This window comes from Giraffa tippelskirchi, chromosome 3 (assembly GCF_054371585.1).
Source record: "Giraffa tippelskirchi isolate mGirTip1 chromosome 3, T2T-mGirTip1v1.2.pri, whole genome shotgun sequence".
In the NCBI taxonomy this organism is placed as follows: Eukaryota; Metazoa; Chordata; class Mammalia; order Artiodactyla; family Giraffidae; genus Giraffa; species Giraffa tippelskirchi.
The window spans coordinates 185,491,430-185,513,938 of NC_137277.1; the positions used below are offsets into that span (position 1 = coordinate 185,491,430).

General features: G+C 42.5%; 1 protein-coding gene across 3 annotated transcripts in view; it reads left to right on the plus strand.

Annotated features, from left to right (window-relative positions):
* Positions 1–22,509, plus strand: part of CNR2 (cannabinoid receptor 2) — a 38,956-nt gene that overhangs the window by 10,762 nt on the left and 5,685 nt on the right. For 2 of the 3 annotated variants that reach the window (XM_081574445.1, XM_081574444.1), the window contains 2 exons: positions 5,070–5,357; positions 5,535–5,642. The gene's annotated coding sequence lies outside the window, so the exon portion shown is untranslated. The remainder of the gene's footprint in view (positions 1–5,069; positions 5,358–5,534; positions 5,643–22,509) is intronic. The other variant, XM_081574442.1, reaches the window with a different exon arrangement.

Genomic DNA, 22,509 nt, shown 5'->3' on the forward strand with positions numbered 1-22,509 from the left:
CTCTGAATGTGGGCCTTATGAGTCCATTCTCTGAAAGGGAAGTTGCTGGAGTGTAAGGTAGTTGAAGGTGGGAGGAGAAGGGGACGACAGAGAATGAGATGGTGGGATGGCATCACCGACTCAATGGACATGAGTTTGAGTAAACTCCGGGAGTTGGAGATGGACAGGGAGGCCTGGCGTGCTGCAGTCCATGGGGTTGCAAAGAGTCGGACATGACTGAGCGCCTGAACTGAACTGAACTGAAGGTAGTTGAAAAGAAGATATTGAAAAGACTCAACAAAATTGTCCTGTGGGTAGATCTCAGATTAGTTAATTTACTGAGTAATGGTTTTGAAGATGTAAAAGAATGTAAACAATAAGATAGGACCCTGGGTCTTCAGAGGAATGAATAAAAACACAGACTTCTGAACCCCCAGCCAGTCTCTTAGCATCCCTGGACCCCAATTTCTTCATCTATAAAATTCGGAAAATAAGACCAGGTGTAAATGAGATATCAAGGAGAGAGAGGTAGTGCAATACAAAGGCCCATCACTACTATCCTTCAATCTTTTCATACGGCAGTTCAGGGGCGACACAGAGTTAGTGACTTTTCTCCATAGAACCAGTCCCAGAGCCAGGTTCAGTAGCTCAGATGGTAACGAAAATGCCTGCAATGCAGGAGACCTGAGTTCAATTCCTGGGTCAGGAAGATCCCCTGGAGAAAGGCAAGGCAACCCAGTCCAGTATTCTTGTCCGGAAAATTCCATGGACAGAGGAGCCTGGCAGGCTACAGTCCATGGGGTTGCAAAGAGTTGGACACAACTGAGCAACTAACACTTTCACTTTCTTTCACTTTCAGAGCCAGGTTCAAACCCTGAGTATCTGCTGCCTAACTTGGAATCCTTTTCTTTCTACTACATCACACGCACATTCTATCTTTCAGTTAGGCAGCCAAGCTATTGCTTAATTGTTTTAAATAATTATCTCATCTGAACGTCAAGCATGCAGATATTACAGGGGAACATTTTTGCAACTCAGCAATAAACTTGTGAACAGTTTTTAAAAAAGAAATGCAAGTATTAATTTCCCCAGTTATAGATGAAGAAACTGAGGCTCAGAGAGTTTGAGTAACTTGCCCTAAGGTCACACAGCCCATCAGTGGCAGAGCCGGGATTTGAATCCTACAATGCTTCATTCCAAAGTCTTGACATTAAACCTTCACTACAGTGGAAAGAGGCCTCAGGCTTCATGTTCCTCCTGGGAGAGAGGCTGGAGATGATATAGATAGATGAGGAAGGAAGATCCAGGGAGAATGAGTGTCCAGACAGCAGGAAGTAACCCCACGGACCCCTGGGCGGGGACGATGAAAGGTGAGTAGACAGCAGACTTGGGAGAGAATCCTTCAGCAACAAAAGGCAGACTCATGGGAACTGGGTTTCTTCCACAACCAATAGGCATTTGAGAAAAGAATTATAGAGGAGACCTCAATAATCTTTTGCCCCAATTCTGTAAATTACAAATTCCTTCCTAAAAGGACTGGAGGTGGCCTATGTTATGAATTAGGGCAGTGGAAATAGAAGCGAAGCACTAGAAACGGCTACAAGATCCAAAAAGTAAATGAGGAAACAATCTTGAATGACCCAGCACTGCTGGCCTGTATTGCATTCAACTCGGAGCTTCCTGGCAGCTGAGGGGAAAGTAAACATAAGAATCTGAAGAAACCCACTTTTTCTCTAATAGACATTCATTCATTCATTCAATGAGTTGATTTCAAGACACACAAGAGCCCACTTTTTACCAGGGCCCTGTGCTCAAGGGCTGGAAATCCAGGAGGAATATACCAGAGAAATCAGCTTGGAAAATAACCCCTTTGCAGCTCTTTGCATCTCTCCTCTTTTTTTAAAAAAAAAAAAGAAATTATTTATTTACTGATTTATTTTTGGCTACACGGGGTCTTCATTGCTGCTCACGTGCTTTCTTTATTTTCAGCGTGTGGGAGCTACTCTCTAATTCCAGTGCAGGGATTTCTCGTTGCAGTGGCTTCTCTTGCTGCAGAGTGCGGGCTTAAGAGGGCACAGGCTTTAGTAGTTGCAGCACTCGGACCTTGGTAGTTGTGGCTTAGTTGTCCCAGGCCATGTGGAATCTTCCCGGACCAGGGATTGAACCCAGCTCCCCTGCATTGGCAGGCAGATTCTTAACCACTGGACCACCAGGGGAGTCCTAGGGCAGTTTCTATATTCTGCCTCCCATCAACAACCTTCTCCTGTGATTCATATCATTGGAGAAACTGTAAGTTCCTTCCTCCACATGCCGTCCCACCTCCCCAAATCCATTTTAGGAATGACTATCCTGGTGGTCTGTTTATAAGGTTAAAGAGCCTGGACAGTTACCAACCTTCTAGTTAACTTTCTGCTTTTGACCTGCTGCTTGTGGTTCCCACCTCTTTCCGGAAGTCTGGATCTGTGGGCCAGAAGCATTATGGTGAGAAGCTGACAGTGAGGCTTAGGGCACAGGAAGACTGGGAGCAATACGCAGTATCTGCCGTGGCTTTGGAATGTAGAGCGGCGGCTTGGGGGCCTTCGAGTTGCCTTGCTTGTGTGGGCTGAGTTCCTTTTCTACAGGGCTACTTTGCTTAGCTCAGGCCCTTCATGAGAAGATCTCCACCAAGAATCTACTGCAGACTCTTTTTGGTGTAAGGGGGAATAGAATACAAAGATGCTGCCGCTCCCTGACCCAGATTCTATTCTCAAAATTAGAAACTCACAGTCCAGGAAGCAATACAAGGAATAGGCAGAAACAATGGAAGGTAGGTAGTGATCCATGCAGTAGGACTCAATGAGTTTCATCCATGTGGACTGGTAAGAAATCAGAGAATGCTTCCTGGAGGAGGTGACTTTTGATATAGGGCCTGAAAAAATAAACAAGATTTGGGCAAGGGAATATAACCCACAGTCCAAAACTCCAGAAAAATTTGTTGCAATTGCAACCAAGTGCTACCAAGCACAGAGGGAAGCTAGGAGAAGAAAGGGGTAAGGAAGGCCCCATGACACTCCTATGGTTGGGTATAGTGCCAAGAGCCTAGCCAGCTAGGAAGCAAGCAGAGAGCCTGACTCTGGTCTATTAATAATGGATCATTTATGCAGCTCAAACAAGGTTGGTTTTGTTTTTTTTTTTTGAAAAAAAAAAAAGATAGTCTGGCCTTCTTGGTGTAAAGTGTCCCCTAAGGATGAATGAAAAGGTTTCTTTTCTCTTTTAAATTTTATTTATTTATTTTTGGCTGCACTTCGTTGCTGCTCATGGGCTTTCTCTAGGTGCAGCGAGCAGGGGCTACTCTTTGTTGCAGGGCTCGAGGTTCTCACTGTGGTGACTTCTCTTGTTGTGGAGCTTGGGCTCTAGAGTATGGGCTCAGTAGTTGTGGCCCACGGGCTTAGCTGTCCCACAACATGCGGGATCTTCCTGGACTGGGGATCAAACCCGTGTCCCCTGCATTGGCAGGCAGATTCTTAACCACTGGACCATCAGGGAAGTCCTGAAGAACTTTCTAGATGCCTAAGTTCTCAGATAAAAGTTGAACAAGCCCAGAATCCTGTAAGAATTCTACAAACTAACTCTATTGAGTATTTCCTGTCTTTCATTAGACACATACTGTAAGCCACCATATGTTTTGTAAATTTCTATTACTTGATTGCACAACGATGTGACATGGGTAGTGTTTCTCCCAGCTTACAGATGAATGAAACAGAGGCTCAGGAAGGTGAAGTACCTTGCTCAACATCACACAGCCCACAAGGTACAGAGCTGGAATTGAATCCAGGGCTGGTTGAATCCAGAGAGGTCTGGTTGCCAAGCCTGCAGTGTTGGGATCCAACATGATGAGTTTCCCAGAGGAGGCCTAAGAAGTGACCCAGCAATCTACTTGCTTTGAAGATGAGAAAAGACCCAGATAGGAGAAAGGACCTGCCCAGAGTCACTCAGTAGCAGAACAGGGACTGGAACCCAGGCCTCCCCATTCCCAGTCAGAGATAAAAAATGATGGTTCCTGGACTTCCCCAGTGGTCCAATGGTTAAGACTCTGCCTTCCAATGCAGGGAGTATGGGTTTGATCCTTCGTCGAGGAACCAAGGTCCCACATGCGGTGGAGTGTGGTCCGACGTTAAAAAAAAAAGATTGCTGCCAGCCTACAATCTCAGCTTCTTACTGCGGGCGTAGCAGCCACCATCAAAAGGCCAGGTCCGGCCCACTCACCTGTGACCCCCCCCAGTGCCTCTGGGCTTTCAGCACAGCAGTGCAGAGGGGCCAGCTGTGACTGTGATGTCTTTCACTTCACACTTTCAGTTTGGGTCAGAAAAACCCCCAGGTGCATCTTTTCTGAGCAGCTGCCTGGCTCTCAAGGCTTTCTTCCCAGACACTTGGCAGGAGTCAGAACTCCAAGTCCTGCACACCCACTGCAGAGCGGACATGCTCTCTGGGGAAAGAGAGTCATGTAGTTTGGGGGCTTTGGCATTTTTCTTTGGTGGGAAAAGCACTTGGTTAGTTACTTCTCTTTTTTTTTTTTCCCCTAATTTTTTTCTTTTTTTCCCCTTTATTATTTTTAATTGAAGGATAATTACAATATTGTATTGGTTTCTGCCATACATCAGGTGGTTTCTCTTTTAATATTACATGTGTACAAAGTCAGGTCACAAAATGGTTTTGAAAACCAAAACCTAATATTTGGAACTCCAGTGACACAGCTGATTTTTAAAAAAAGAAGAAGAAGAACCCTTTCCTCCTCCTAACAAACACACAGAGATGAAGCCTCTGCTACACTTTGAAAGGACTGGTACCCCATCATAACCTCCCCATGGACATGGTTAAAAAGCCACGGGCGGAGCGGGGGTAGGGGAAGCCGTGGGGATCGTCAGCCAATTTGGTTTTCCCAAGGAGAATGGGAGAGATCTTGTCATTGTCATTTCACAAATGAGAAGAGGGGCTCAGGAAGTTGCAGGGACTTCCCCAAAGTCACATGATCAGCCATGGCAGAGGTGGGACTGGAACAGTGGTGCAGTGCAGCAAAGCACTGAGTGTCTCTCTCTGTCCGGGGATTTCAGACCAGTCTTCGCCCTGGAGGAAGGCTTGTCTAGAAGCCAGAAGCTCTGACTCCAAAAGAGATTTCTATCTGCTCAGAGGAAAGGCAGACAGGGAACTGGGTTTCCTGTGGCTCTGTGCATCCTGTTGTCGGACGTTTTCTTGTTGGGTCCTCCATCTAGAAGTCTGCATTTCCTGCCCTTATTTAATTTGGACAATAACCATAGGGTGGTGGCCATGCCAAGGCTGAGGGAGGCATGGATACTGGCCACCATCGCCCGAGCATCCTTCTAGACTGGACTCTGCGTGGGGTAAGCCATTCTTTAATGGGGGCGACGGGGATGTTTCCTAAGGGAAATAGGGGCAGAGAGTTGGTGGGAAATGGGACTGGAGCTGCAGGGGCATGGGGAGGAAGCACCCAGTAATGGCAGAATGGGGGTGTGGGAGCTGATAAAGGCTTACACTGTCTCTTAACTCATTCAATCCAGGGCTGAGAACTCGATTGGCACCATTTCCGGTCTCACTCAAGGGTGGCCTTGGCAACATTCAGCAAAGGGCATCAGTCTCAGGGAAGCACTCCTCTCCAGCTTTTCCAGGTAGGGTCACTTCTACGCTCAACAGCACGAGGGTTTTGATTGTGATTTGGGGGAGGTGGATGTCCCATTCTGGTGCTGATTTGTCAGGTGACCTTAGAAAATTATATCCTCACCCTTAAACTGTTTCCTTGATGGTAAAATGATAGAGGTGTATTAAATGAGAGATTTTCAATCTGTTCCTTGGAGCCTGAGGGCTCCACAGAGGAATCTGGGCTGCCTGGGAGAGAGGACATAGGTAACATGAATTCAGCTTTCACCTGACTTATGAATATGGGTTCCTTTGAGGGTAAAAAGCATTCTGATCTCTAAAAAATTAAAAAAAAAACAAACCCAAACAGTGGGTTAGAAGAGCTGCCACTCATTAAGCTCTTACAATGCACCAGGCACATTATTCTTAACAACTTCACCAAGCAGGTTGAAGTATCCCATTTGAAGATAATAATAATAATAAGCACTTCCATATGTTTTATTAATTTACTTAAATCCTCACAAAAACCCATTTTACAGGTGAGAAATGGGAAAACGGAGGCATTAGGATGTTGAATAAGGTCACTGGGCTAGGATTAGAACCTACCCAACGTGCTCCCCTTTCCCTTCACACTCTTACATGGGATCTACTGCATTGGAGAGGAGAAGGAAATGGCAGCCCACTCCAGTACTCTTGCCTGGAAAACCCCATGGACGGAGGAGCCTGGTGGGCTTCAGTCCATGGGGTCGCTAGGAGTCGGACACGACTGAGTGACTTCACTTTCACTTTTCACTTTCATGCATTGGAGAAGGAAATGGCAACCCACGCCAGGGTTCTTGCCTGGAGAATCCCAGGGACGATGGAGCCTGGTGGGCTGCCATCTATGGAGTCACACAGAGTCGGACATGACTGAAGCGACTTAGCAGCAGCAGCAGCAGCAGCAGCAACTGCATTGGAGACAGCCCCTTTCCATCCAAATGGGTTGCATGCATTAAGAGGTTTTTGAGCATCGACCATGTAGCAGGCATTGTGCAAGGCACCGAAGACCCAGAAATAATGAAGGCTCAGTCTCTGACCTTGACAAACTGTGTGTCCTCCTTCAAGTACTTTAACATCTCTGAGCCTCCATTATCTGTGCAATAACAATAACCACAATTCTTCTATCAGAGGTTGTATGAATTACATTAGATGGTGGTGGAGAAAAAGTATTTTGTAGAAGTTAAATTGCATAGCATGTTGGTTGGTGCAGTTATTAATTTGGCTGGAGAAAAGACTAATCGGAGCAGGTTATAATATACACAGAGGAAGTCTGGGAAAGTGGTGTGTGACTGTGTTTCAAGGAAGACTTCACAAGATAAAAGATGAGTCCAGAAGGAAGATGAACCTGGAAAGGAACCCCTGGGGCAAAGGTGGGTAGAAAGCAGAACTAGGACTTCCCTGGAGGACCAGTGATTACGACTCCAAAGTAAGGGGTGTGGGTTTGGAGCAGAACTATTTGAGGAATGGTTAGGCAAACAGTTGAGTCCAACTGGGGCTGCCAGTGGTGGCTGCAAAGGAATACTTCTGACTTCGCTGTCACCAGACACGTTGGGGTGGGCTAGCACCGTCCCATGAGCCACTTGTCATTTTAAATGTTCTAGTAGCCACAGGAAAAACTAGATAAAAAGAAACAGGCAAAATAAATGTTTTTATTTAGCCCAATTTATCACTTCAGGTAATTAATATTAAAAAATTACTAATGAGCTATGTTACTTTCTTTCTTCCATACTGTCTTTGAAATCTGGTGTGTATTTTACACTTAAAGCACATTTCCATTCAGATTAACCATACTTAGGGTACAGGTGTAGACAGAACTGGAGTTGAACCCCAGTTCAGTTCAGTTGCTCAGTCGTGTCCAACTCTTTGGGATCCCATGGGCTGCAGCACACCAGGCTTCTCTGTCCATCACAATCTCCTGGAGTCTGCTCAAACTCACGTTCATTGAGTCGGTGAACCCCAATTCTCATGCTTAAATAACTAGGTCATCTTGCTGCTGCTGCTGCTGCTAAGTCACTTCAGTCGTGTCCGAATCTCTGCAACCCCAGCGGCGGCAGCCCACCAGGCTCCCCATCCCTGGGATTCTCCAGGCAAGAATACTGGAGTGGGTTGCCATTTCCTTCTCCAATGCATGAAAGTGAAAAGTGAAAGTGAAGTCACTCAGTCATGTCCAACTCCTAGTGACCCCATGGACTGCAGCCTACCAGGCTCCTCTGTCCATGGGATTTTCCAGGCAAGAGTACTGGAGTGGGTTGCCATTGCCTTCTCCAGGTCATCCTGAGCAGGTTCCAAATTAGGAACAGCTCAATAAAGTATAGAGATCTCTTCTAAATGTATTTTTAAGTATTTTTTAAAAAATATTTCTTTACTAGCCTGCAGTGGGTCTTAGTTCCAGCACAGAGGATCTTTCATCGCAGCGCAGGTTTAGTTGCCCCTCGACAGGAATCATCCCCTGCATTGCAAGGCAGATTCTTAAGCAGTGGATCACAAGCAAAGTCCCCTATTTTATGTATTAATTCACTAAATCTTTATAATGAGGTTACCAACATTATTCGCATTTTATAAATAAGGAAATTGAGTCCAGGTTGCCCAAAGAGTTTGTCATTCCTAACTTCTTCCTCTACAAAGTGAACATAAGCATACGTACCCTGGAGGTTATTGTGAGGGAAGATGTGAAAATGCGGTTAAGGTCTTCCCACTCAGACACACCAGGAAACCACTGCTCAGAAAGCCACAGACATCTCTTGTCCCACCTCCCACCCCCTGAGAACCTCTAACAGGACCAGAAGTAAGAGGAGGAGAGTGAGACCCTCACTGGGGGAACAAAATTTAAATGGGTGCCCCAAAATGATAATAAATTCTGTTTTGAGTGTTAAGTAAAATATTTAAACTTTATAAAATACTATTGTGTTTCAACGTAACTATTTTTCCACTTTTCAATAATAACTACGTTTTAGTGTTTTACTATTTAATGTTTCGAGACCGAAAAACAGCCAGTGAAGAATACACAAGACATCTGCAGAGAGGAACACGCTTTTTCCCTCTGCCTTGGGCAAGGTGTTGATTTCCAGTCTAGTCCGGAAAAAACCCTGCTCTCCCTCCTACTTCTCTAGCTCCTCTGCCGTTATCTTCCAGTTCCCTTTATCTGCTTTATAAAACTTCTACATTCTCCTAAGGGATTGGACTTCTGGCTCCACATCGTGTTGGTAAGATTTACCCCCGGTGATGCTTTTAGTTCTAGTTCATTTTTTACTGCTTTATGTAGTTCTTTGTAGGCATGTACTATAATTTATCTATGCATTTTCCAGTTGATGGACTTTTGTGGTGGTGGTTTTTTGCTATTTCAAAAATGCTGAAATTAACATCCTTGAACATTTTCAGGTGCGGAATTGGTGCATTCCAGGGCAGTGGCTGTCTTTAGCTTCATTAGATTTTGGGAAAATGCTCACCAGAGTGTTTGCGCCAACTCACACCCCCATCACAGCACCGACCATTTGCCCTCCACACCTCTCCAATACTCAATTTTGTCAGGTTCATTTTCTGGCCAATCTGATGGTAGTGAAACTTGCCTTTCTGTGGATGCCATTGAGGTTAAATATCTTTTCAAAGGATTATTGACCATTTCTCTTTCATGCCTGATATTTTTCTTATTCGGAGGCTCTCTTCTTTATCTTGAGGAATCTTACCTGAGGTCTGTCTGTTTTATGATCTTGTCAAAGAACTAGTTTCGGTCTTTGTCAAGGCTTCTTATTTTCAGTTGTTTTACCATGTCATCAGTTTCTGCTCTTATTACTTCTGCCTTCCGCCTTCTCTGTATTTTTGCTGTTGCTCTTTGTTTAATTTCATGAGTTGGATGTTTAGCTTGTCGACTAAAAAAAAGATGTACAACTTGAGAGTTGCAAGTTAAGTTTTATTTGCAGGGAAATGAGGATTGCAGCCCGGGAGGCAGCATCTCGGATAGCTCTGAGAGACTGCTCCAAAGCAGCAGTGGGGGAAAGTCAATATATAAGGTTTTGGTGAAGGGGGAGTCGAATACCATGAAGCACTCATTTTAAAAAAGGTTTTTTTTATTAGTCATGATGATCTGATGTCACCATGAAGGGATTTAGTGTTTCTCTAGATATGAGGACATGCAAGGATTGATAAAATTGTTAAAATTGTAAAAATTGATAAAATCTGTTCCTAAAAACATCCAACTATCTAAAGACCTGTCCCACCAGATTCCCTGGAGAACAGAGTGCCTCACTCTACCCTGAACTCCCTCAGAAGTTGTTGAAGGTCAACAGCTATAGCAGTATGAGGTTCAGTCTCCATAGAGGAGGATAGCAAATGCCTTTGTCGTTCACTTGTTGGCAGTGCCTTTGGTAAATGCCAATTTGTAGTTGACCCCTTGTGGTCATAAATCCGACCATACTTTGGGGGGCATTTCATGACCATTTTGTCCAGCGTTGCTAGGAAGGCTCGTTCCCAGTCCTGAAGAAGGCGTTTGTTGATAAGACACTCAATGTGCTGTTACTGGACTAGGTCTTAATAGTCAAAGATCTCTGGACACCTACCTGTCTTCTAGTTATGGTCCAGGAAAGTATTTCCTCTCATTGCATCTTTTCATACCTAGAGTTACACTATTACAATCATTGATCATATATCAAACTATACATTTGATCAACTGCTTCAAATCTAGTCATCATTTACATTGGAGGCTCAGTCATACACTTGGTAATACAAGAAATAATAATCTTGTGAAACATGCAAAATACAAATGGTATAGTTAATAACATTAGTGGAATTAAAAGTAAATATTTTAGCCATGAGCCTCCCACCCCAAACCAGGTTTTCTTTTAAAATCCTCAAGACTAGAGAATGGGTCTCTTAAAGCAGAAATCTGATTTTTCATGTGGGTCATCAAATGTGTTACCTTAAAGGATTTATCGGATGTGAAAATATAGCATTCACTTTGAATTATAGCACAGACATCTCCCTGAGCTGCTGTAAGGCCTTGCAGTTGTGTAGCACTGCCCTTCTCATCATAGAGATCTCAGAATTCAATAGGCTAATAGCCCGGTTACTAACATTTAAAGCTTATGAAAGTTGTTAAGGCTTAGATATGGTCAATTACATCCTCCAACCCCACTGAAGGCACACACACACACACAAAAGCTGCTAAATGGTCATACTAGTAGAATACAGATCTTTGACTCACTGGGATCATACCAATGATAGATTGATTGGGGTTACCTCTAATTTGTTAACAAGCGTGACCTTAAATTCATAGGAATCCCAGGCTACACCTTCATATCCATCCCTGTAGATGTCAAGGCCATAAATTAGTGCTACAAATCCACCGAGTTCCATACCAATCACTCTCTTTAAGGGTAATAACAGGCATAGTTCATAAAACACCCAGCCTTTTCTCATAATTACCAGGTTGATCATTTTTAGTATGATTTAACTGTTCCCAACATAGAGGCGCCTTTAAACTTAAATGACCATAGCCTGGTGTTAACCATGTAGATCCTCCTCATAATTGTGGGAGTTTTCCTTTTAATAGATGAGAAGTTAATTTTTTATTGAGACTTAGCTCATTACTCGATTGAGTTTAAATGACCCTAAGAGAAAACTTAAATCTATGGCCAGCATCAGAGCATGCCGGAGTCCAGCTCCAGCAGCCAGGGAAACGCCCTGAAGGGATGAACGGGGTCGGCAAATGAAGATGATGCAGTCTCTCACTCAAAGCACTGGGCTGCATGTTTATTTTAAGCATCAGGTTTTCTTTTATACTTTTACAAAAGCATTAGATCAGAGGTATGGCATCTTCAGTTTCCCCTCACCCATATTTACTGTCTCCATAAATCATTGTTGTCCTTCAGAGTTTCTTCTTAAGTGTCCTTTTGATAACATTGTAACTCAAGTTTGTCTCTGGGCTGTATATTACATTCCTCAGTTTATTTCTTATCTCTTTAAATCCTGCTATCCCCTAGTAACTTAAGCTCATCATCTCCTAAAAAGGCTTTTAGCTATTAGTATCTCTAAAATTCCTAGTTTCTATAAGCTATAGTAAAATATGCAAACACTACAACACACCTTAAACTTTTAGCTTCTAACTATTCTTAATTATTCCTAACTCCTAAACTCAGCAAACTTCTTTTGCCATAAACATTCCCCTTACAGGCAAGTTTCAGATAACAATGTTTCCCATGATCTCGGGCTGCAGCCTATGTGCTCATCCTGGAGCATTCTTTGTAAAGATCCTTGAACAAATGTCAATAGTTAACGTTATGGATTATAACATTCTTTCTAGCCAACTCAACCGGAGGAAGGAAAGGACAAGTCAGAATCACAAGACCTAACTCCTTCATCCCGGGACCGTGCCTGCGGGATGAGGAGAGGGGGTTGGGGCCGTGCCTCCATTTTGTCAGTAATGCCTATCGCGGCTCCCGACAAGAGCAGGTATTATTAATTGGCCAGGTGAGAGGATCCCATCTAGTAATATTATGAATAGATAGAACAGGACTGAACACTCATCTAAAATAAATTTCCTAGGGGGTATCCAATCAGAGCCCTAGAGAACAGAAATCCACCAAGGTAACCCAGAAGTAGTAGGCACAGGTAATTGGCCACAAGCCAACAATTGGATTGAGTTTTAAACTAGCATATAATTGTGTCCATGATAGAAAACATTTGATTGATAAGCATAGATCCAAGGAATCAAGAAAATGTTATAAATGATAATACCAGTCAGATCAGCACCTTGGGCAAGCTGTCTGCTTCTGATGTCATCTTCTCGTCCTAGTATAGTGTGGTTTCCTCCATTTGAGCATCATTTTAAGGTGAGTTTGAGGTCAGCAGGCCTCTCTATAGAGGAGTCCAGCTTAGGGGACTTTGGAAGTGGGAGTTAACCCAAGAGTCAGTTTCCCTTCAATTTAACTGGGCATGAGCTCCTTACAAGTACCTGCCAGACATTCTGGAATGTGAAGTCAAGTGGGCCTTAGAAAGCATCACTACGAACAAAGCTAGTGGAGGTGATGGAATTCCAGTTGAGCTATTTCAAATCCTGAAAGATGATGCTGTGAAAGTGCTGCACTCGATATGCCAGCAAATCTGGAAAACTCAGCAGTGGCCACAGGACTGGAAAAGGTCAGTTTTCTTTTTTTTTTTTTTTTTTTTTTTTTTTTATAAAGGCATTTAGTTTATTTTTCAAAAAATATTTTTGCTAGAAGGTTTGAGTAATTTTACATGATCACAATCTTTAAATTTTTTCTGACCAAAAGGTACCATTTAAGTGGACAGCTTGTCTAGATCTGCTTTTGTTAACACCCAAATACAATTAGCACATCTGATGGTATTCCCTAGGTCTTCTTAAATTATCTACAGGCCAGGAGGCAGAGCCTAGCACATAACAAAGTATGTGCTTTATAACTGCTGATTAGTTCAGTTTCATAACAATTAAGCAGAGCAGGTAGTCAGTATATCTAATTCACACTATTAACACACTGGTTCTTGCCTGAAGGGTCTGATCATTGCAGAGCTCCCAGTTATTCCTTCCAACCCAGGAAGTAGTAAACCACAACTGCAGAGAAGGGGGCAGCTCTGCTTAGGCCAGTGCTGGCGATGTCTCAGGTCTGTTCCTTTGTTCCAACTAGGAATTCAAGGTGACCAGTGTTAATTATAAATTCAATGATGATACGTAGAAAATAAAATGCAAAGCCAAAAAAAAGAGCGGCTGCGTCTCCCTTTCTTAAGAGAAGATTGGTTTTCTATGATTGAGAGAACTAAAAGTGAAGTCGCTCAGTTGTGCCCAACTCTTCGCGACCCCATGGACAGTAGCCTACCAGGCTTCTCCGTCCATGGGATTTTCCAGGCAGGAGTACTGGAGTGGGCTGCCATTTCCTTCTCCATGGAAAAGGTCAGTTTTCATTCCAATCCCAAAGAAAGACAATGCCAAAGAATGCTCAAACTACCGCACAATTGCACTCATCTCACACGCTAGTAAAGTAATGCTTAAAATTCTCCAAGCCAGGCTTCAGCAATACGTGAACCGTGAACTTTCAGATGTTCGAGCTGGTTTTAGAAAAGGCAGAGGAACCAGAGATCAAATTGCCAATATCCGATGGATCATCGAAAAAGCAAGAGAGTTGCATAAAAACATCTATTTCTGCTTTATTCATTATGCCAAAGCCTTTGCCTATGTGGATCATAATAAACTGTGGAAAATTCTGAAAGAGATGGGAATATCAGACCATCTGACCTGCCTCTTGAGAAATCTGTATGCAGGTCAGGAAGCAACAGTTAAAACTGGACATGAAACAACAGACTGGTTCCAAATAGGATAAGGAGTATGTCGAGGCTGTATATTGTCACCCTGCTTATTTAACTTCTATGCAGAGTACATCATGAGAAACACGACTGGAAGAAGCACAAGGTGGAATTAAGATTGCTGGGAGAAATATCAATAACCTCAGATATGCAGATGTCACCACCCTTATGGCAGAAAGTGAAGAAGAACTAAAGAGCCTCTTGATGAAAGTGAAAGAGGAGAGTGAAAAAGTTGACCTAAGGCTCAACATTCAGAAAACTAAGATCATGGCATCTGGTCCCATCACTTCATGGGAAATAGATGGGGAAACAGTGGAAACAGTGGCTGACTTTATTTTTGGGGGCTCCAAAATCACTGCAGATTGTGATTGCAGCCATGAAATTAAAACACGCTTACTCCTTGGAAGGAAGGTTATGACCAACCTAGATAGCATATTAAAAAGCAGAGACATTACTTTGCCAACAAAGGGCTGTCTAGTCAAGGCTATGGTTTTTCCGGTAGTCATGTATGGATGTGAGAGTTGGACTATAAAGAAAGCTGAGTGCCGAAGAAGTGATGCTTTTGAATTGTGGTGTTGGAGAAGACTCTTGAGAGTCCCTTGGACTGCAAGGAGATCCAACCAGTCCATCCTGGAGGATATCAGTCCTGGTTGTTCATTGGAAGGACTGATGTTGAAGCTGAAGCTTCAATACTTTGGCCACCTGATGCAAAAAGCTGACTCATTTGAAAAGACCCTAATGCTGGGAAAGATTGAGGGCAGGAGGAGAAGGGAACGACAGAGGATGAGATGGTTGGATGACATCACCGACTCAATGGACATGGGTTTGGGTAGACTCCAGCAGTTGGTGATGGACAGGGAGGCCTGGCGCGCTACAGTCCATGGGGTCGCAAAAAGTTGGACATGACTGAGTGACTGAACTGAACTGATAGAAAGGTCCTTCCATCCAGGTTGGGGACAGTTCCTTAAATTATGTCTTCCAGTCTTGGTTGCAGGTCATGTGTGAGGCATCTGATCTTGATCCAAAGAAGGATTACTGAGATAAGCTTCAGAAACAACCCTAGAGTGTTCTTCAATAATTCAATTAAATTTTACATTCATATACCCTAACAGCAAAGAACTATCCAGGAAATGAGTCTTAGTAGATACAGACCTCCATTAACAAACTAGGATTTAACATTCATTGAAACAGCTCTTTCTCCTTAAAATCACTGTCATTTTTACCAAATATAACCTAATTAAGACCTGTTTGTAATATAGGTCTGGTCTCAATAAACTTGGCCTGATGATTTATGTAACCATAATTGATCATAGACTTTTTTGCTTTGCTGAGACTTTTATAGTCTCAGACTGAACTTTTAAAATAAAATCTTTCAGGGCTAGGAAAGTCATGCCAAAGGCTTATCACAAATTTTGCCTAACAGATCTAAGTAAATTCCTCTCTTCTCAAAGTCTCCAAAATTCCTTGAGATTTCTGTACCTGTTATTAAGATAACCTTCCTAAAGTATCTGACAAAGTTACTGGAAACTAAGAGCTTCCAATCTCTGGAGGGTTCAGATAGAGAAAAAAGATAAATGTTTCAGTTTGTTTATAAAATATAATTTTACCAAATTACTGTCATATTTAGTTTGAGGGAAAGGTTTTTTTTTTCTTACACCTGGAAAACACAGATTCAAATCAGTAATTTTTCAGATAGAAACCATGAACGTTACAAGCATATTCACCAGTTCATTCAGTCCTTTTGTTAACCTTTGTAAAGTCATCAGGTTTTCTATTAGAATCCTCACTCAGTTCAGAAACTGGTATTTATCCAAAAGTCCTCTTTATAAATCTTCTTGAAGAGGCGAAACTTGGTTAGTGCTATGACAATATTGAGATAATAACTAGAATTATGCCTGATAACATTTTACCCAAACATATCAGAATTTTAGGAACTCCATACAGTTTCTGCTGCTGCTGCTGCTAAGTCGCTTCAGTCGTGTCTGACTCTGTGCAACCCCATAGATGGCAGCCCACCGGGCTCTTCAGTCCCTGGGATTCTCCAGGCAAGAACACTGGAGCAGGTCGCCATTTCCTTCTCCAATGCATGCATGCATGCTAAGTCGCTTCAGTCGTGTCCGACTCTGTGCGACCCCATGGACAGCAGCCCACCAGGGTCCTCTGTCCAAAGGATTCTCCAGGCAAGAATACTGGAGTGGTTTGCCGTTTCCTTCTCCCATACAATTTCTAGGATATCTATATTAGTAACATTTACCATGCAGTGTAACCTGAAACTTAATACTCACTTGACAACATTCCCCATGTAGTTCTGTATACAAAATGAGCCAAATTAGTGTAATATCTTTCTTTGGGATGTTTCTGGGGCCCTCTGAAGCCTCCCAAAGTTAGCCAGAAATCTTCATTAGAATGATTTAGGAAGTTTTATCAACAAATATCAAAAAGGTTTAGAATACTCAGTCAGATAGGATTATATGTCATTGTGAAACAATAGCTATTCACTTAGTCAAAGTAACAATAAAGGATTTTAGAACAGATCATTTAAGAGATAAAGAAACTTAAATCTATTATCAAAGGCAGTTCAATATCTGAAGGAAAGATGTCCTCTTAACAGAGAGAAAAGCTAAATTCAAGTTTTTGCACCAGCTTACTTTATTAAGGTAAACTTAATTAACTTTAGGAGAAGGCAATGGCACCCCACTCCAGTACTCTTGCCTGGAAAATCTCATGGACAGAGGAGCCTGGTAGGCTGCAGTCCATGGTGTCACTAAGAGTCGGACACGACTGAGCGACTTCACTTTCACTTTTCCCTTTCATGCACTGGAGAAGGAACTGGCAACCCACTCCAGTATTCTTGCCTGGAGAATCCCAGGGACGGTGGAGCCTGGTGGGCTGCCGTCTATGGGGTCGCACAGAGTCGGACACGACTGAAGCGACTTAGCAGTAGCAGTAATTAACTTTATTTTAAACTCAGTCCTAACCATGTACAAAACTCCTTCCTCATGTTTCACTTTTCACAAACCTTATCCCTTTCTGTACCCATTACTGTGTTCTTCCATCCTAAAAAGCCACCTGTAAGTCAGGCTTACTTCCTTTTCCCGTCACAAAATGCAATTCCATTCCTCATACCTTCTTGACTGAAAACACTTTCTACTTCCCTTAAGCAACCAAGAACTGACTTTTATATTAGCATTTTATAGATTGATGAGCATAAATACCAGTGATAATTTCTAAAACCTTTGCTTTCTTAGAGAGAACATTTCAGGATGGCACCAAACATCATTCATTTTTAATCTCAGAACTCTTTAGTTTCTCTGTAAGAGGAAATTAGTGTTCAGTAGTAAATGTTTCAAAATCTTATTTTATTTGGAAATGACTTAGCTATTCAATAGACATCCAGCGCTTAATTTAGCACAACCCTTAGAAGTTCAAGTTACCCCAATCTGGAGAGACTATTTTATTTATTTATTTATTTATTTTTGGTTTTCTTTTTTTTTTTATAAATTTATTTATTTTAGTTGGGGGCTAATTACTTTACAATATTGTAATAGTTTTTGCCATACATTGACATGAATCAGCCATGGGTTTACATGTGTTCCCCTTCCTGGACCCCTCACCCACATCCCTCCCCATCCCATCCCTCTGGGTCATCCCATTGCCCCGGCCCTGAGCCCTTGTCTCATGCATCGAACATGGAATGGAGAGACTATTTTAGACAGACATTCCTGAAGAATAATTATTCTTAACATTTTTTAGAAGTTTCTTCACTCAAGGTAATTTCCTTGCTGACAAACTTGTAACAGATATAATAATAGTTAACTTATATTAAACCTAGGTACAATGAAAATATTCTGCTTAATTTCCAAACTCAGTTATGAATACTAGTTGTAAAAAAAAAAAAAAAATGGTTGGAATAAGATTTTAAAAGGCTTTGTTCCCTTTTTTTTCCTTTTGGTTTCAGGAATAAGAGATGGTCTAGAGTGACCAGGGCTTCCCTGGTGGCTCAGAGGTTAAAGCATCTGCCTGCAATGCAGGAGACCTGGGTTTGATCCTTGGGTTGGGAAGATCCCCTGGAGAAGGAAATGGCAACCCACTCCAGTATTCTTGCCTGGAGAATCCCATGGACGGAGGAGCCTGGTGGGCTACAGCCCACAGGGTCGCAAAGAGTCGGACACAACTGAGCGACTTCACTTTCACTTTCAGAGTGATCCAGAGAGCTCTGGTCTAAAGATATAGGAGGAGTTATTTCCTCAAGGCAAGAATTCTTAAGAAGATAATTTTTTTCTTCAAGCTTTCTCTGGAGTCTAAAGAATATTGTGACCACATTGTCAAAAATAGTATTTTTCTGTGATCATAGTTTTATAGCCAGAATTTAGACCAGATAGTGCTCAATTGACCCTTATAACAAGGGCAGATTGGTCCCAGCAGGGATTGTCCCTCTAGCGAAGTGAGGGTCTTAGTTTGATCAGCCCTAGGCTGTTGATTACAGGAGGAAGTCCTAGACATAAGGGAACTTAAGTCCATTTTCCTATCCTATTGTCAATAAAGATCTACTATTTTTAGGCCATTTTTCTTGTCATAGCTATAGATTGACCAGTCCAAAAAAAATTTTTTTTTCCAAGGGGTTCCCAGGTGGAGTGTGGAAACTTAGAGTGAGCAATTCCCATATTAGCTCAAGCAGTATGTACCAGAGGTCTGCACACTCAAACCAAACCACATCAGAACTTCACCAGCCAGGAGTCACACTCTGAAACAAAAGGCAAAGAGATGTTCAGAAATCAAAAGCCAAATGGCATAAATACCAAATGTGACTTCCCAGTTCCACTAGACCTGTGACCTGGCAGAGTCAGTGCTAGCAGCCTTTTTTAGTTCTGATATAGTTTCAAGCAATTTCTTGTTGGTTTCCTGTGAAGAAGTTACTCTATCATTTCCTCTTTTAGAAGCTTCTAGATACCAGTCAAAGTAAGCACGGCTGGCCTTTTCTAATTGTGCCCACAAAAATATCAATTTTGAAAGATAAAAAAAAACAAACCCAATTTGGCTATTTTAGGTTGAGATCTCTTTTAGTATAATTTCTTCAATTAACTAGGTACTTGCAAGTATGAGCTCCATAGGTATTGTACATGAATCTGGCTGGAGTGTTAGTCAGAGGCTGGCTTTCTGACACTCCTTTGTTTCTGTTTTTGAGAGATTTTGTTTCCCATTTTAAGCTGAATTTGTCGGGGATAAAAATCACTAGTGAAGCTTATGTCTCTCGGATTCTGCCTGCGGCAATCTAAGACCACCATGGCTGCTCAGGTCGCTGAATGGCCAATTCTTACGTGCGACCCCCGGAGGAACAAGTATCTTAATTAACGAGTGGATTTCCCTATAGGACCACTGCACAGTATGAGGCCTAGGCCTCCACTACTGCCGTAAATTTCTCAGTCTCCTGAGAAAACCAAAACCGACCGGGAGGAGTCTTGTCCCTTTTCTTCAGAGCAAAGCTCTCATCTATTCTCCTCACTGTTATCCTGACAAATTCTATAATGGCAGTCGAATTGAGGAAAAGTATCAGATCAGCCTCTGACTTAACCACTTAGTTAAGACCATTCAGTCCCCTACAATGGAGCAACTCATCTTTCAGCTGAGCCCTGGGTATTCCTTAATTTTTTTCCCCAGTCGAGTGCCCCTACCCAGTACCTTTCCACTGGGTGGGTAACCCCTGGCATCTTTCAGCCAGCCCCCCCCCCGCCCCAGTATCTTTTGCCTGGGTGGGGATTTCTCGGTATCTTTCAACCAAGCCCCACTCCGTGTCTAGACCATGAGTGGGTGTGCCCCGGATGTTTCACCTGGGGCCCCCCAGTATCTTTCCTACTGGGAGAGGGCAGGTAACCTCCTCCACCACTAAATAAAACTCAGAATCTCAACCAATACAGGAGATTCAAGAACTAGGAGAGACTTACCCAAATTCATCTGCACTCCCCGAGGAGGCGGATGGGCGCACGGGGCCACTGCTGGTACCAAAGCTCCGGTTCCTCGTGGAGTCCAGTTGAAGGAAGGAAGTCCACTCTGGGTCCCTTCGTGGTTGCCATAACTATTGAGTAAAAAAGATGTACAGCTTGAGAGTTGTGAGTTAAGTTTTATTTGGGACAAAATGAGGACTGCAGCCTGGGAGGCAGCATCTCAGATAGCTCTGAGAGACTGCTCCAAAGCGGCAGTGGGGGAAAGTCAATATATAAGGTTCTGGAGGAGGGGGAGTTCAGTACCATGAAGCACTCATTTTATAAAAGGTTTCTTGTTAGTCATGAGGATCTGATGTCACCATGAAGGGATTTAGTGCTTCTCTAGATATGAGGAGATGCAAGGATTGAGATCATAAAATCCATTCCTAAAAACATTCAACTATCTTAAGAGCTGTCCCACCAGATTCCTTGGAACACAGAGTGCCTCTCTCCACCCTGAACTCCTTCAGGGGGTGTTGAAGATCAACAGGTATAGCAGCATGGGGTTCAATTTCCGTAGAAACAGATGGCAAATGCCCTTGTTGTTCACTGGTTGGCAGTGCCCTTGGTAAGTGCCAATTTTTAGTTGCCACAATGATGCCTGATTTTTTTTTTAAAGTTATTGGACCATTTTAGAAGTCTTTACTGAATTTGTTACAATGTTGCATCTATTGTTTATGTCTGGCCTTTTGGCCCATGAGGCTCCTGGGATCTTAGCTTCCCAACAAGGGATCGAACCTGCACCCCTTCATTGGAAGGTGAAGTCTTAACCACTGAACCACCAGTGAAGTTCTGATGCCTGATTTTTAAAAGTCCAAATTAGATCAATTCCATTTGTCATTCACTCACTCAGTCGTGTCCGACTCTTTGCGACCCCATGGACTGCAGCACGCCAGCTTCTCTGTCCTTTGCCATCTCTCAGAGCTTCCTCAAACTCATGTCCATTGAGTCAGTGATGCCATCCAACTATCTCGTCCTATGTCGTCCCCTTCTCCTCCTGCCTTCAATCTTTCCCAGCATCAGGGTTTTTACCAGTGAGTTGGCTCTTCGCATCAGGTGGCCAAAGTATTGGAGCTTCAGCTTCAGCTCCATTCCTTATAATGAATATTCAGAATTAATTTCCTTTAGGATGGACTGGTTGGATCTCCTTACAGTCCAACGGACTCTCAAGAGTCTTCTCCAGCACCACAGTTCAATACCATTACTCACTTCCTAAATAAAGCTTCAACTCTATTCCTCTCTCTCGGCTTATGTTACTGTCATTCACAATTTTACTTGCACTCTGTTTTTATACTCTCCAAATCACTCAGTCACTATTATTATTATAGTATTATTGCTTTATACAGGCATTTGTTTTTATTTACTTATACATTTATCCACTTATTTGTTCACAATTCCTTCTTGCCTTTCTGTCCTTCCCTCTATGGAGAATTTCCTTCTTCTGATGACATATTTTTAGACTTCCTTCAGTGAAGGTCTATTAGTGAATAATTCTATTTGTATTATTTTGAGTGACAGCTAGCCTTTTGCCATCTATCTTCTGGCTATTATTATTGTTCTTGGCCAATTTGCTTTTAAATTTCATTGTGACTCTTTTGCAGGTATTGTGGGTTTTTTTTAATCTCTGATTGTTTTTAATTTTTTCTCTTTGTCTTTGGTATTCTGAAGTTTTATTACAATGTATATGTGAATGTGGAATTCATTTGTTTTAAAAATTCTGCTCAACACATGACTACACATAAAATGGATAACCAAGGTCCTACTGTATAGCACAGGGAGCTATATTCAATATCCTGTAATACCCTATAATGGAAAAGAAACTGAAAAGCTATGTATATATAAATATCATAATATTTTTATAAAAGACTACTGACTTTTATTTATTTATCTCCTGGAGAAGGGCATAGTAACCCAGTCCAGAATTCTTTCCTGGAGAATTCCATGGACAGAAGAATCTGACAGGCTACAGTCCATGGGGTCACAAAGAATCAGGACAGGACTGAGTGATTACCACTTTTTTTTTTCTTTTTTCATTGTATAGCATAGGTAGCTATATTCAATATCCTATAATAACCTATAATGGAAAAGAATCTGGAAAAAAATTATACACACACACATATACATATATACTGAATCACTTTCTTGTACACCTGGAACTAACACAACGTTGTAAATCAACTACAGTATTAAAAAAAAAAAACCTGCTCGAAGTTCACTGTGATTTCTGAATCTGAGGAATCACATCCAGGAGAATTCTGGGCAATTTTCCACTAGCATCTCTTTTAATATGGCCTCCCCAATGGCCACCACCAATTTCTATTCTTCTCCTCTGAAACACTAGTTCAGTTCAGTTCAGTTCAGCCGTTCAGTCGTGTCCGACTCTTTGCGACCCCATGAATTGGAGCACACCAGGCCTCCCTGTCCATCACCAACTCCCGGAGTTTACCCAAACCCATGTCCATCGAGTCAGTGATGCCATCCAACCATCTCATCCTCTGTCGTCCCCTTCTCCTCCTGCCCCCAATCCTTCCCAACATTAGGGTCTTTTACAATGAGTCAACTCTTCGCA